Source organism: Saccostrea cucullata, unplaced genomic scaffold (assembly GCF_032062105.1).
Source record: "Saccostrea cucullata isolate Sc308-1 unplaced genomic scaffold, CSIRO_AGI_Scuc_v1 ctg2422, whole genome shotgun sequence".
NCBI classification, from domain to species: Eukaryota; Metazoa; Mollusca; class Bivalvia; order Ostreida; family Ostreidae; genus Saccostrea; species Saccostrea cuccullata.
Genome location: NW_026935920.1, coordinates 27,516 through 41,166, shown reverse-complemented (window position 1 = coordinate 41,166; position 13,651 = coordinate 27,516). Strand labels below are relative to the sequence as shown.

The following is a 13,651-nucleotide window of genomic DNA, read 5'->3' as shown; positions in this document are numbered from 1 at the left end:
GTATTGATTCTAAACATCCCCAACCTAACGGCAAGGGACTTATAAATTCAAGATTTTTTGAAAGGTATATACTTGCTCATTTTAACTAGTATATACTTAGTCTAACTTTGTTTACATAGCATGCATGTTCATGCACTTGATATAATATGGAAAGATGTCTTTTGAAAAACTAATGCAATTTCTTTAGATAATAAACAGAACCCTAATCTTTAAACCGAAACTCTTGAACTAAGAGACATGAAATTCAGGATTTAAGAAGAAGCACCCTTTCACACCGTTACTTAACTTGTTTAATACTTAAAGTTCAATGAAGGAAATATCAATGAAATTATCCATTTTTACTATATATTTGATAGAGTCCCAGCCTGACACCAAAACTAGCTTAAATGAAGTCAGATGAGAAACAGCGGAGAAGATACAATTAAATGTATATTCGTCTACAAAATTCCATTGTTATTTTTACTTTGATTTGGTGTTTATGTTGAATCAACAGTAAATTAATTTGGAGTGGGCCCTAAATTTCTAAGCGTATATTTAATTTTGTTGTTTGAAGAAGCATATTCAGCTAAATACCATAGGCGAATCTGGCTAATGAAGGACTTGCTTATCAGGTTACGTTACATTGAACTTGTTTGATTAACATACAGGTGCAGAGGTGAAATAATTATTTCAATAGTGATCGTTATTTCAATAGTGGTTTCAACACTGCATTTTCATTACATAATCAATAGAGTCCTTTATCGCTAGTTACCTGATCCTTGGAGCAAATATTATACAATTATTGCTGTGTTTTGAGGTCAATACAATGATTTAGCCATCTGGCTAATATTACACATATTTCACCGAGCCCGGAGGGCGAGGTGAATATTGTACTTCGAAGATGACTAAATCATTGTATTGACCGAAAAAAAACAGCAATAATTATTTTATTATATGATTCACTAATAGAATGATAAAACCCATTACTTGTTTGCATTTAGTTAAGTCATATTCAAATACAATTAAGAGAGAAGCAGAGTTAAAATGTTAATCAACCTTACAGATCATTTTTATTTTCTTTTTTTTTTTTTTTGGTCAATTTTAGTTGCCATGAAAAAAAAATTATGTTAGTCTTTTTTCTAGGATAGATTTTTAAAGGAAGGAGCATTATCAGGGAAAACTGACTGCCATAAAGTAAAAAATTGTTGTTCAGTAAAAGTGTTGGAGGAGTGTCCCTGCATCCCCTCTTACCACCCTTCTCATCAAATGAAAAAAAAAAGTTATAGTTGTTTGAATAGCTTTCCAAATCAATTTGTATCAATTTGGAATATATCGATCTATTTTTAGATCAACGTAAAGGAAATAAATCCTTGTATTGACCTGGAACGTCACGTGCAGGTCAATACAACGTAGTATTTTTCTAACATAGTTGGATCTCAGCCAGTCAGAGAGATGGGAATTATTCAATCATATAATAATTCACATTTTTTGTCGAGATATCATTATTCAAGGGGGGAAGGCTAGAAGGTGATATTTAGATAATTTACTATATACCGATTGGAGCCCTATCCTAGGACTGAAATTTCTAACAATCTGCCAACATTTGAACTTTTTAATCCAGGAGTAAAATAATCAAAGAAAATACTGAATGTGATTGTTTTAGCTCCTTTATTCATGTAAGCAATAAAATAGGAGCTACTTTATGCAAAAAACAAAAGTTTTTGGGGTCATCTTTTGCTAGAGATTTTTTTTCTACACCTGTAAGTTTGATTTTTTAAATGCTTAATAGATTGGTACCGTTAATATAATATAAAAATAAAAAAAGAGCGATGCAGATACATGTAGATACATAGTTAGGAAAAAAAACAATATGAGCAATGTAGCATTTAATGAAATAATTTACTACAATTGAAATGTGCATAAATAATTTACAGCGAGTTGAATGTATCACAGGAAATGTAGAAGAAGAATTCCGGGATGAAAAAGAAGGTATTGTTTTAGCTTTATTGTGCCCTATAAATTTAATGTTTTCAAAAAGTTCTGAAACTGGCTTAAATATTAGTTGGGTTTAGGACTGCGAAAGTTCAGGAAAGAATATGACATGAAGAAGTTCCACTCTGGGAATATGACGTCATTAATTTGATGCATTTATCTATTTCAAACAGAAAAAAAACTCAAAATGAACCATTCAAGGGAGAATTTTCTATTAGAAAATAGCGTGCACAGCCGTCGTCAACTTAAATAATTGGATATGTTGTGCAAAAAACAATGAAAAATCACATATCTCAAAACTTTTGTGAGCGATGCCTGTGGACAAAATTTTCTGAAACAAAATACCATTGAAAATAGGTGTCTTTTGCAACATTTTAAGGAAAAACGGGAAAATGCACATGTTTATGACGTCACAACTAGCATTTAGAAATGCATCTGAGAAAAATAATTTGAATAAATTTTATGCAGGTAATTTCAATGATTCAGAATGTTATGAGTTTTCATTTTTTTTTTACATTAGTTTCATTTTAGAAAATCACAGGGCAAGATTTGTAATGAAATTTTGAGATTTTAAACAATTTAAGGCAACTGTTTTTAACATTTTAAACTTTAATTTTTCACTCTACTATTTTCATTTGTTACGTTTGAGCGAGAATAAAGACGACAGTTTTGAATATATCACCACAAAGTAATTTATATAAGCATGAAGGCTATGGAGATAACAAACACTATTCAATATCAAAGCCCATAAAACAATACAAAATAGGAGCAGAGCAAACGCGGACCTCCAAAACATCAGCGGTGGGATCAGGTGCCCATATGAATACAAATATAGGTTGCTAATAACGGAGCTCAATTGGTAAACATGGGAATTCCAATAGATTGTGGAAGACCTGGACTCCAAAAAACACACAGATATTGTCAATAAGAAACTCAAGCATCTTTATTTATGTTAACTTCAGAGTCCTTGTGTGTGCAATCGGAATGTGTTTTAACAAAATAATTTTGCGAATGACCAACGACGAGGTAAGTAAACTGATGAGTTCCATTTTTATTCTTTTTTCACTTCTGGATTATTGAATACAGAAGGATAGATGGTTTTCATATTGCCCCAATCTTTAAATTCGCGATTTCAACATGGATCTGATACATTTTATCCATTCCGACAACGTGTCAACGTCTTCTTTTTCATATCTGACCCATCACCTGGTGTAATCTTCAACAGAATCCATAATATTTATGAAATTCCGACGCCAGATGAAAGACCGGGGTTCCCTATATTAAAAACCTTTTAAAACAACTGATCGAAGGTCCTCATTATTAACTATATTTACGTCACCTGTAATAACGTGTCCAGCAGGACTATACTTATAGAGCGAAGAAGAACATGAACATGATGGAGGATTATGTTTCAGATACTCGATATCCAGGTCACGTAAAGTTTTACTTTAATTGAAAAGTTTGGAAGCAACGGTCGATGTATATTTGTAGGAAATACAAGGTGTAGTCTTTAACTTGAAATATAGTCGAATACAAGACTGGACCCTTTTGAGATTAAGAATATTACTTATATTTACCGCGTCAATTTCTTTATTGGCAAATTGAAGTTTAAGGAAAAGACGGATTGTTTTTGCTGCATTTTCTTCAGTAAAACGTGAAGGTTCAAAAAGCCTATGATTTGCAATATCCATAATCACAGATCCGAGCCTATATTCTGGTGCCGAGGAATCAGAAATGGACTTTCCTTGGCCTTTTCAAAAAGACTACTGTATACAGGGTTATTTTCGCCCCATGTTATTTTCGCCCTTTTGCACTTGCGAACAATTTTACCCCGTTTTGTTTAAGAAATTATGCTGTGTAATTTGAATTCGCACCGTTTTAAATTCGCCCAGTCAGGAAGAGGGCGAAAGGGGTGAAAATAAAACGGGGGCTAAAATTTCCCTGTATACAGTATGTAAAGGTTTCAGAGTAAAGTTTGGTGCGAATATGATGTAGACCTAACATCGTGTATAACAGGTTTATTGTAAGACCGATGCCCGTGACTATAACTACGCTTACGTCTCTGTGTATTGTTAAAAAGTCCCATCACATTTACATTGTTATATTGTGGACTGGAAAGATTTCCAATACTATCGACATTGTCATTACATCCATAGGGAAAGGCTGTCCCTAGTTTTCCAATCCATAATTCTTCTAGTTGTCTACGGAAAGGTGTACTCAAATGACGAACTGTTTGTGTGGTAATAAATCTTTTCGAGAATTCTAACTTTCAGTGACAAAATAGAACCTGACGCCAGACCAAGTACAAATACACCAGAGCATTTAGAAATGCATCTGATAAAAATGATTTGTACAATTTTTATGCATGGAATTTCAATGATTCAGAATACATAAGATTTCATTGTTTACATCAGTTTTATTTTTAAGAAAATCACAGGGCAAACATTTTAATTGAAACTATACCTTCTTCTTTATTGTTTAGTTTTACTTGGCTTTTTCTATTGCTTATCATAACCTTCCCTAGGATTGATTTGAATATCATAATACTTTTAAAAAAAATTAATGATTATGATACTTTTACATTACAAGAGTAAAGTATTGAGAATTTTTATAATGGTAAAATATGAAGATAACAAACAGCATTCAAGCAAAAACATGAAAGGTATTCATTTCAAATTCTCCTGAACATCAATGTCTTTCTCTTGTAAAAGATACAAACATCGAGCATGAAAGCTATGACTCAGACTATGTACTGTCTTTTAATTGCATGGAGTTCAAAGAAATATACATCGAATAAATTCCAATGAAAATGAATATATACATGTCAATTTAATATTAAACGTCTTTTAATACTTGAATTGGAAGCTATCGCTTCTCTACGAGACCCGGTAGCTTAGGTGCCAGGTAGAAAAATATTTTATCTGTCGGCCGCGTAAAGTATAAGTCACATTATCCAACGATGGGGTATACGATGAGAAACCGATGCGTTTTTGATGAAAATGGCGTGGTTGCCGGCCGGGCACCACTAATGATCGGACGGTGTCTGAGGCAATTTTGCGAATCGTTGGGGTCATCGGTAGGAAATAATTCGTAGTTAAAATTCAGCGATGTCTCCAACGATGCCTCACATCGCTCCTCATCGGCAACCCATCATTAACACATCTTTCAAGGATCGGCCGGTGTATGGCCGAGCATCGTCCAATATCCGTTGAATCTGAGGTCATCGGGGGGTTGAGTGGTGTTCAATAATAACGACCGATCATCGGTCGAAAATGTTACTGAACATTGGCCCGTTTAGTCGACCGATGTACGAACGATGTTCACCAATGTATGAGTGATGTAATATAAATCGGCCGATTATCCTGGAACATTTTTATGATTAGCAATGCATCGCTATACCTTTGTAAAATCCGGCCAGCAACCACGCCACTTTTCTTTTAAAACGCATTGGTTACCCATCGTATGCACATCGCTGGGTAATGTGACTGATACTTTTAGGACTAATAGACCGATGTGGACCTATGTTGGGGCATCGTTCACACCACGGATTACTACCGATTACCACCTGTCTACGGCTACCGGCCGGGAAATGTGACCTAGGCATTAGAATCTAAACAGTCTGCTTTTACCAGGTCATATAGTTGAATTTTTCAATTAAATTTCTAGCTAGTTTAACCACTAAATATAACAGGTAGTTTAATTATTCAATTTTCAGAATTAGATACATTGCTAATTTGGTTTTAAAATAGTTTAATTATTTTCACAATTGTTATATTTTTAACAGTCTAGTAATTAAGTTTCAAAAGTGTCAATAAATAATCAATTTATATTTTTGGCATAAAACATTATATTGATGACTATTTCCTTGTATAGTCTGCCTCTTTGTACCTCAGACCGTGTTTTATGAGCACGTAATCGATACAAAGTAATGACCAATATGACGCAATCCTCACTGGACAATTTGAACCTATCATAAAGCTTTAAGGTATGTCACTCGTGAAATTTTTTAAATCAAGGTTTTATTGTGAAGTATATTTTGGATAAGTACTCATATAGATTGACTCATAATCGCAGAGAAAATAGATGGTCAGTGTTCATCTTACTGATCTACGGTACAATGAAGTTGACCTTTTTGCACTTAAAATCTAACTCTTTGGTTAGTTACTTAAACCTTAATTATATTTTATCAGATGTAACCATGGCAAAAAATAATATCTTATTTTACGTAAAATATCTAAAATAATATTCATCATTGAAAAAATCTTGCAAATTATTGCGCGTATATTACTGTGTGACCTTTTTGCACTAAAAAGTAACCTATTTTGGGGTATTAAAAATCTAATAGGCAATAAAACATTTTCGTAAATCAAGCTTTTTACGACTTAGGTGCTGATCAGTCACAAGAATCGAGTACTTTAAAATAATGAAAGAAAAAGTTCGGGTCAGGCCGGAATTAAAAATATCTTTGTTTCCCCTAACCCGACCCTGAATTCTCAAGGTGGGTCTGTAGGTAGGTAAACAATTGCATTTTAAGACAGCAGCTTTGATTCTATACATTTTAAACTTTAATAGAAAAAAACTTTATAAGTAAGTAAAGTACAAAAGAAAGCGATTCGTGGACAAAATACTAGGTAACAAACATATGATGTTTAAAGGAAAATTCATGATTAATTAATTTACAACTGTTATTTAGTTGAACTTGTGAAATATCTCACGCAAGAGTACATTTATATAGATCGAATAGATAAAGACAAGATTCTCAAATACGCAAAGACCGGACATCCGAGTATATTTTTTCAAACCTTCCATCAGCTCCCAGTGCTTATAGACAAACAATGTACTTTTTGAAGGCCATGAGATTTGCAGTGTTTCTAGAGCATTTTGCTTTAGAGTTAAGAAGTAAGTGTCTAATTTTAAGTCGCAGGTCCAAATACTAATAAGGAACGTTTAAAACAGTCTTTCAAAAGGGACCATAAAAAACTATGTCCAGTCTCGCAAAAGATGCTGGCTCAAAAAAGATACCTTACTGCTTAATGGCAAAAAAGTGCTGCGTCTAAATTTGGAGCAATGGGGAAATGTTCAAATGTCGTCCAAACAAATCTCGAAGGGATTAAAAGCAAAGAAACAACCAATCTTCGAGGGCCTAATTAAAGAAAAATACACTGGGCATATCAGGAAGCTGAATCATGATTTCAAAACTATTTGGAAAGAGTTTTTAAACAATATTTAATTTAACCAAACCGAATCTATAAATGATAAAAATGCTACATGTATATACAATGTCATGGTCACGAAGTTTAACCCATAAATAAAGGCATTAAAGAAAGAAAATCTGAATTATATTTATCAGGATGAATATGTAGACATATTTACAACAACTCCTGTGGTTCCGTAATGGCATATAGTAAACATAAGAACATAGATGAACTGGTTATTAGATCAAAACTCAAATTAAATAAAATGCATTGAAATTGAATGATGGTGGGTGGGCCCCTCATCTGCTCATTAGACGGGCCTTACATGTACCATGTATTACGTACCTTAAATTCAACAGACAGGTTTGTTTGTTGTACGTTTCCGTCCCTTTCGAAAATTTTATTCACTCACATGGAGACACCAAGACACCTCCGAAACACTCTTAATTAGTCGTGGTAAATTTTATTATCAAATTGTTTCAAGAGTGAAGAATTCTAGTTAGCTAAAGGCATAAGATTGAGACGTCGCCGTTGTTTTATTAAGAACTTTTTCTCAGTAATCACATCTTGGCGCCATTTTCTTCAACAAATCACAGTAGAACAATGTCGGCCGTCTGCTAAAAACTGATTCTGATGAAATTGTATTTTATTAAACTTAGTTAACAATAAAAAAAAATTATTGAATCTCCTTATTTAAAAAATCTTTTCAGTCGGTGCGATTTAATTGGGTCGGTCGCGTTAGGGGAAACAAAGGTATTTTTTATTTTGGCCTCAGTGATGTTAATTTTGAAATATTGGTCAAAATATTTGATTTTCAGGCAAAAAATGGCGTAAATTTTATATTGACTTATTTTAAATATCTTCATTTTTAGCAAAGTTTGTTTAAGGAAGGTGTAAAACTTTTTCTAAAAATATAAATTAAGACCTATATTAAATATTCCTAGCAATATCATAATGGAAAACATTCTACGAGTAAAAGTATGTGAGGCTAAAGTTCCAAGATATTAAATTTAATAAATGTGCAGATTTGCAGAATTATCTGCTAAATATCCTTCCACCACAAAAAATAGTCCCTCACAAATCTTGCTTCTTTGTATCTTTTTGAGCAGTGTTTTCGTTGAATGTTAAAACATTAACATTTTTGAAATTGAATATGTTATAAAAATTGAATATTGATAAATGGTTTTGAAGTAAGAGGTTCTGCGTGAAATTTTCCAAAAAGCTGAGGAGTGACCTACCTTAAATCAGTATTTAAGAATGAGTATTTGTTCCGTCAAAACACATTTTATTTCAGAATTTATAATGATTTTTAAGACTCCCTCTAAAGTGCATCCTCATTCAAGTTTTAGGGAATTTTTGTTTTGTTGGAACGATCCATGAAATAGACTAAATTTTACTCTGTACAGTATGGCGTAATTTAAAATGAATAAAATCATTTTTTTAAAATCATTATTATAGAACAAGATAGAGTGGTTGAAATCTTAACTTGCAGTCTGTATTTCTCCATATGTGTAATTACAGGCAAAATATTTTTTTTGTAACTTCATTGTTTTTGGACATTTTTCCTGGATAAAAATGGCATACTTCCTTTATAGAAAATGAATTGTTCAACCTTCCTATATTCCTTTTTGTTTATGGGAGTGTACCTTTATTATCCAAAGACAATAAAGTAATTCTAAACTAAGCATCCAAGAGTGATTATGTAACTTTTACCAGAGACAGTTTCGGTGCAAATTTATAATAAGTTTAAAGGGTCCAAAGTTCTAAAATAATGTGAAAATTTAATTAAAAATATTACTTTTAAATACAAGTCCATAACTATATCACAAGGGGCAGCTCTCTCTCATAATATGTACCTAAATCATTTAGCATGAAATTAGAATTTATGCAAACTTCGTAGTCAGTATTATTTGCCTGTCAAGCTTTTTTGTTCTCTATTAAGTTTTGTTTTGAGCTCATCTGCTTACACATCTTGGATTTGTGTCCATATCCCCTCACCCCCTCCTTTACATTTATTTACAATAACTATAATATAATTAATTTCATACATGAATTTAAGAAAAGACGCACCATCATACATATAGCACATCACTAAGTACACCTTTCTATAGACAAAAAGAATACTTAATTGGGAGAAAAGACACTTTTCTACATGTTTGCAATGGTTTTGTCATCAGTAATGCCTCTTCCATTGTTATATTTTATATATTCTATTTGAGAAGATCAAGGGAAATCCATGTCTGGATACCAGAATACAGACTGAAAACTTTGGCATTGAATATTGATTTTCATGGACTTTTTAAACGTGCATGTTTTCGCGTTTCATTATACTTAGATTTGCCAGAAAAGGTATTGACGCAGAATTTTTTCCATCGTTTTTATAATAACAAAATAGCTTTTTTCGCCCAAGTATCAAATATCTGCAACATTATCCTTCTACGTGTTTGTATTCTCTTTCGAATATAGTTCTGATGGACTCATCATTACTGATCACGGTATTTCAGTGGAAAAAATGGCATTTTCTTTGTATTTCGATTTTGGGCCCAGTAATTCTTAAGAAGAAGATTTATTTTTGTTAACCTATACATCTGAATGTAAAACCATCCAGTCCTCATATAAAGTCAAGAGATCAAAACATGTTGTTTGACTCGTGCCAATGAATATACCTGGTAAATGATAAAAAGACATTTGGTTGAGGTATTGAGCTTAGAGGAAGTACAACAACTTTTTAAAATTTCGTTGGAACTTCAATATCATTGTAAAATAAGTCCTCATAATTTTTATTGTGTATAATGCAGAAGTTCTTGATCATACCCAAGGACTTCCTGCATCATATTTAACACGACAATTAACAACTAAAACTTATTCTTATTTTCTCTCCTATTTGCAGTTGATGCAACATATTATTCTTGGAGATACAAGTGGGTTGCATTTTAATGATGTTTTCAGGATTACAGATAATATTTGTGCTGTTCATTCTTTTCCAATCATCAAACACCCAAATTACAAATGAGATAGGAGTTTGTAAAGTGTAAGTAAATTGTTTCATCAATTAGTGATTAACCAATGTTAATTGTATCATTTGATTAAAAATAATGAGAGCATAGTATTTAAACAATATGCAGTATTTTTTTTTGTAAATAAATTCTAGAGAACTATTCACGTGCTGTACTGGCTACAGAAGAAAGGAAGATGGATGTGAAGGTACATGTAATAAAGTAGTGTTTTTCTTAGAAATTTGACATCTCAAGTGAAATATTTTTTTTTAAATTATTTTATCCGTTTTTACTGCCGTGAAATCTCATCTTCTGACTAAATTATTTCACAATGTCAAGTTAGCAGCAAATTTTACATTCAATTTTATATCTGCATGCAAGTATGTTTCCTTGGAACGTTTGGTAAAAACTGTGGGTTTTATGAAATACATTGCAAGAAGAAGTGCAAGTGTCCATCATGCGATAAAATTTCCGGAGCTTGCCAGACAAGTTTCTCGGGTAAGTCTTATTTGTAGATCATGAACGTTGCAGAAGTGTTAATTTTGAAAAATAATGTGCATGATTTTTGGGTAATGTGAAAGATCAAGCATAAAGAGGCTACGTTTAATTACATGCGTGATCGTGCAGCAAGAACTGTATTCATTTTTTGTTGTGAGTTTCAAAATTTTAAAACAATTTTTTGCTTGTTATTTTGCTTTTTTCATAAAATGAAAACATGAAAAATTATTTTATGGATTATAGTTTTTCGGTCTAATGTTTATAGGTTAGTCATGTAGTATAGAAGAAAATAGTTTCTTTATTTATGTTGAATTAATATACATGTATTTATTGTTTAAGCATTATTCAGCTTTTTATATATTGCGACCTTTCTCGTGCTAGTTAATCACATATATCAGACACCCCTATCCTAAAATCATTTCATTACTTAATATTAATGTCCCATGTCCACATTGTTTGCTATCTTCTCATTGCCATTTCAAAATTATCACTTACAAGAAGGATATGGAGATAACGAACAGTATTCAATCTCCAATTCCATAAAAAAACACAAAATAGGAGCAGAGCAAACACGGACCTTTGAAACATCAGAGGTGGGATCAGGTGCCATGAAGGAGTGATGCTTTCTTTATCTCTGCTTTTTTGTCAATTGTTTACGCGGTTATATTGAATGTAAGCTTTGCTAAGCTTTAGTGTTGCAATGATATATAGACCCTAATAGGTCATCTCTATTGTTTTCAGTTTTATATATTCATATGAATTCAACCATCTATTAAAAAAACGAAATGATAAAAATGAGTGGTGTATGGTGAACTTACCGAATCTTTGATAGAATGTAAGTATGCGAAGAAAAATCAATTTATATTTTTTATTCTCAAATATCTTAAATCCAAATCAACAACAAAAGATGCTGTAGATAAAACTAAAGAAGAAAATGTTGATGATTGGATGGATGTTATTGTCTATTCCTTCTGAATGACTGGGATATGCTTCTCCATCGGGGTTATAACCTTTCATCAAATGAGGTAAAACATACAACTCCCTGAATTTACTAGAAATGTCTAATCAGTCCATGCTACATGTAATCACATATTCAGAAAATATATAATATTATACATGTATATTTATATAGGATTTCAAAAATCCACCCTCTTCAAATGTGGCACTCAAAATTTAATAGAGTAATGTTATCAAAATATTCTTTATGAATTATCATATATTAGATTAGCTTAAAACGAATTGTCTTATTATAATAGTGCATATTATTTTCAAACCTTTTCCATTTAAAGGAGATCGAGATGTTTTAGGCAATCGAACGCCTGGGTAAAAAGAAATAGTAAATACTTCTTTCCTCAAGATAGAATTTCAAAATTCAAGAGTTTTATTTGTTTCGTTTTACTTGTTTTGTCCTCAATTTCAGGCAAATTCAACAATATAAAAAAACACCAGGAATATCTTATTTTCGTTTCTGATATTTTTTTAGAAACGCAATCAGAAGTCCAAGAATCAAATGAAACATCAGTTCGAAGGTCAAATTTGGCCTCTTGGAGTAATCTTAGAGATACAAAAATATTCCAGTAGCTACAATCATATTACTTTTCAAAATGTCATGAAAGAGTTGAATCATCCTCTTCTAAGATGTTATGTTTAACAATATGCTTCTTATGTTTAAGTGGTGAAAAACTAGCATCAAACGCATGCATTGTTGACCAAGAAACTGATAACCTATCAAGCACTTCGGAAAACGTATACAGCCATCTTATGCCTAGGTCACATTTCCCGGCCGGTAGCCGTAGACCGGTGGTAATCGGTAGTAATCCGTGGTGTGAACGATGCCCTAACATCGGTCCACATCGGCCTACTAGTCCTTAAAGTATCAGTCACATTATCCAGCGATGTGCATACGATGGACAACCAATGCGTTTTATGTGAAAAATGGCGTGGTTGCCGGCCGGACTTACAAAGGTCAAGCGATGCATCGCTAATCATAAAACGATGTTCAGGGAGAATCGGCCGATGCATATTACATCGCTCATACATTGGTGAACATCGTTCGTACATCGGTCGACTACAGGCCAATGTTTGGTCGAACATCGACCGATGATCGGTCGTTATCTGTTGAACACAACTAAACTCCCCGATGACAACAGATTCAACGGATATTGGATGAAGCTCGGCCATACATCGGCCGATCCTTGAAAGATGTGTTAATGATGGGTTGCAGATGAGGAGCTATGTGAGGCATCGTTGGAGACATCGCTGAATTTTAACTACCAATTATTTCCTACCGATGACCCCACCGATTCGCAAAAAAGGACTCAGTCACCGTCCGATCACTAGTGGTGCCCGGCCGGCAACCACGCCATTTTCATCAAAAAACGCATCGGTTTCTCATCGTATACCCCATCGTTGGATAATGTGACTTATACTTTAATATGGATGATTTGCCTAATAATACATTGAATCTTAAACCAAATCAGATAGCGAGCTTGATGAAGAAATTCACACTTTGCATATGCCTCCGTAGTAACTGACATCAACTTATGACATAAATTTCAATGAAATAGCAACTTACACAACGTGTAAAATATTCTTTCCTCTGAAAATTCATTATATGCTGGAAAAAGCTCATAGAACGATGAATTTCAAAAGTGAATGACTTCTCAGATTTAGAAAACCTTTATGAATCTGAAAAATAAGCATTCATAAATGAAAAGACTTTTCTGACTCTTTAACAAGAAAATTGTCAAAGGCATTCAAAAGAGAAACATATGAAGGAAATATCCAAAATGTTTGAAAAATTGAAATACAAAATAACAAAGTTGAAATATGCTATTCAAAGGCATTTTTTTTATCGTCAAAGATCTTCGAAAAAGACAAAAAAGGAGAAACTGTTGAGGTTTAGTTTCGCTCCTTCTACGAAAATCATAAGATTAATTGGAAAAGTAATTTTAAGTACCTTGTAAAATATAATCTGAATAAGAAGCTACG

General features: G+C 32.7%; 1 long non-coding RNA gene across 1 annotated transcript; it reads left to right on the top strand.

The window, feature by feature from the left end:
* The first annotated feature begins 9,486 nt into the window (after positions 1-9,486).
* Positions 9,487-10,370, top strand: LOC134244230 (uncharacterized). The gene is made up of 3 exons (XR_009987182.1): positions 9,487-9,515; positions 10,057-10,197; positions 10,318-10,370. It is a non-coding gene; the product is annotated as an uncharacterized LOC134244230 (long non-coding RNA).
* Positions 10,371-13,651: the final 3,281 nt, after the last annotated feature.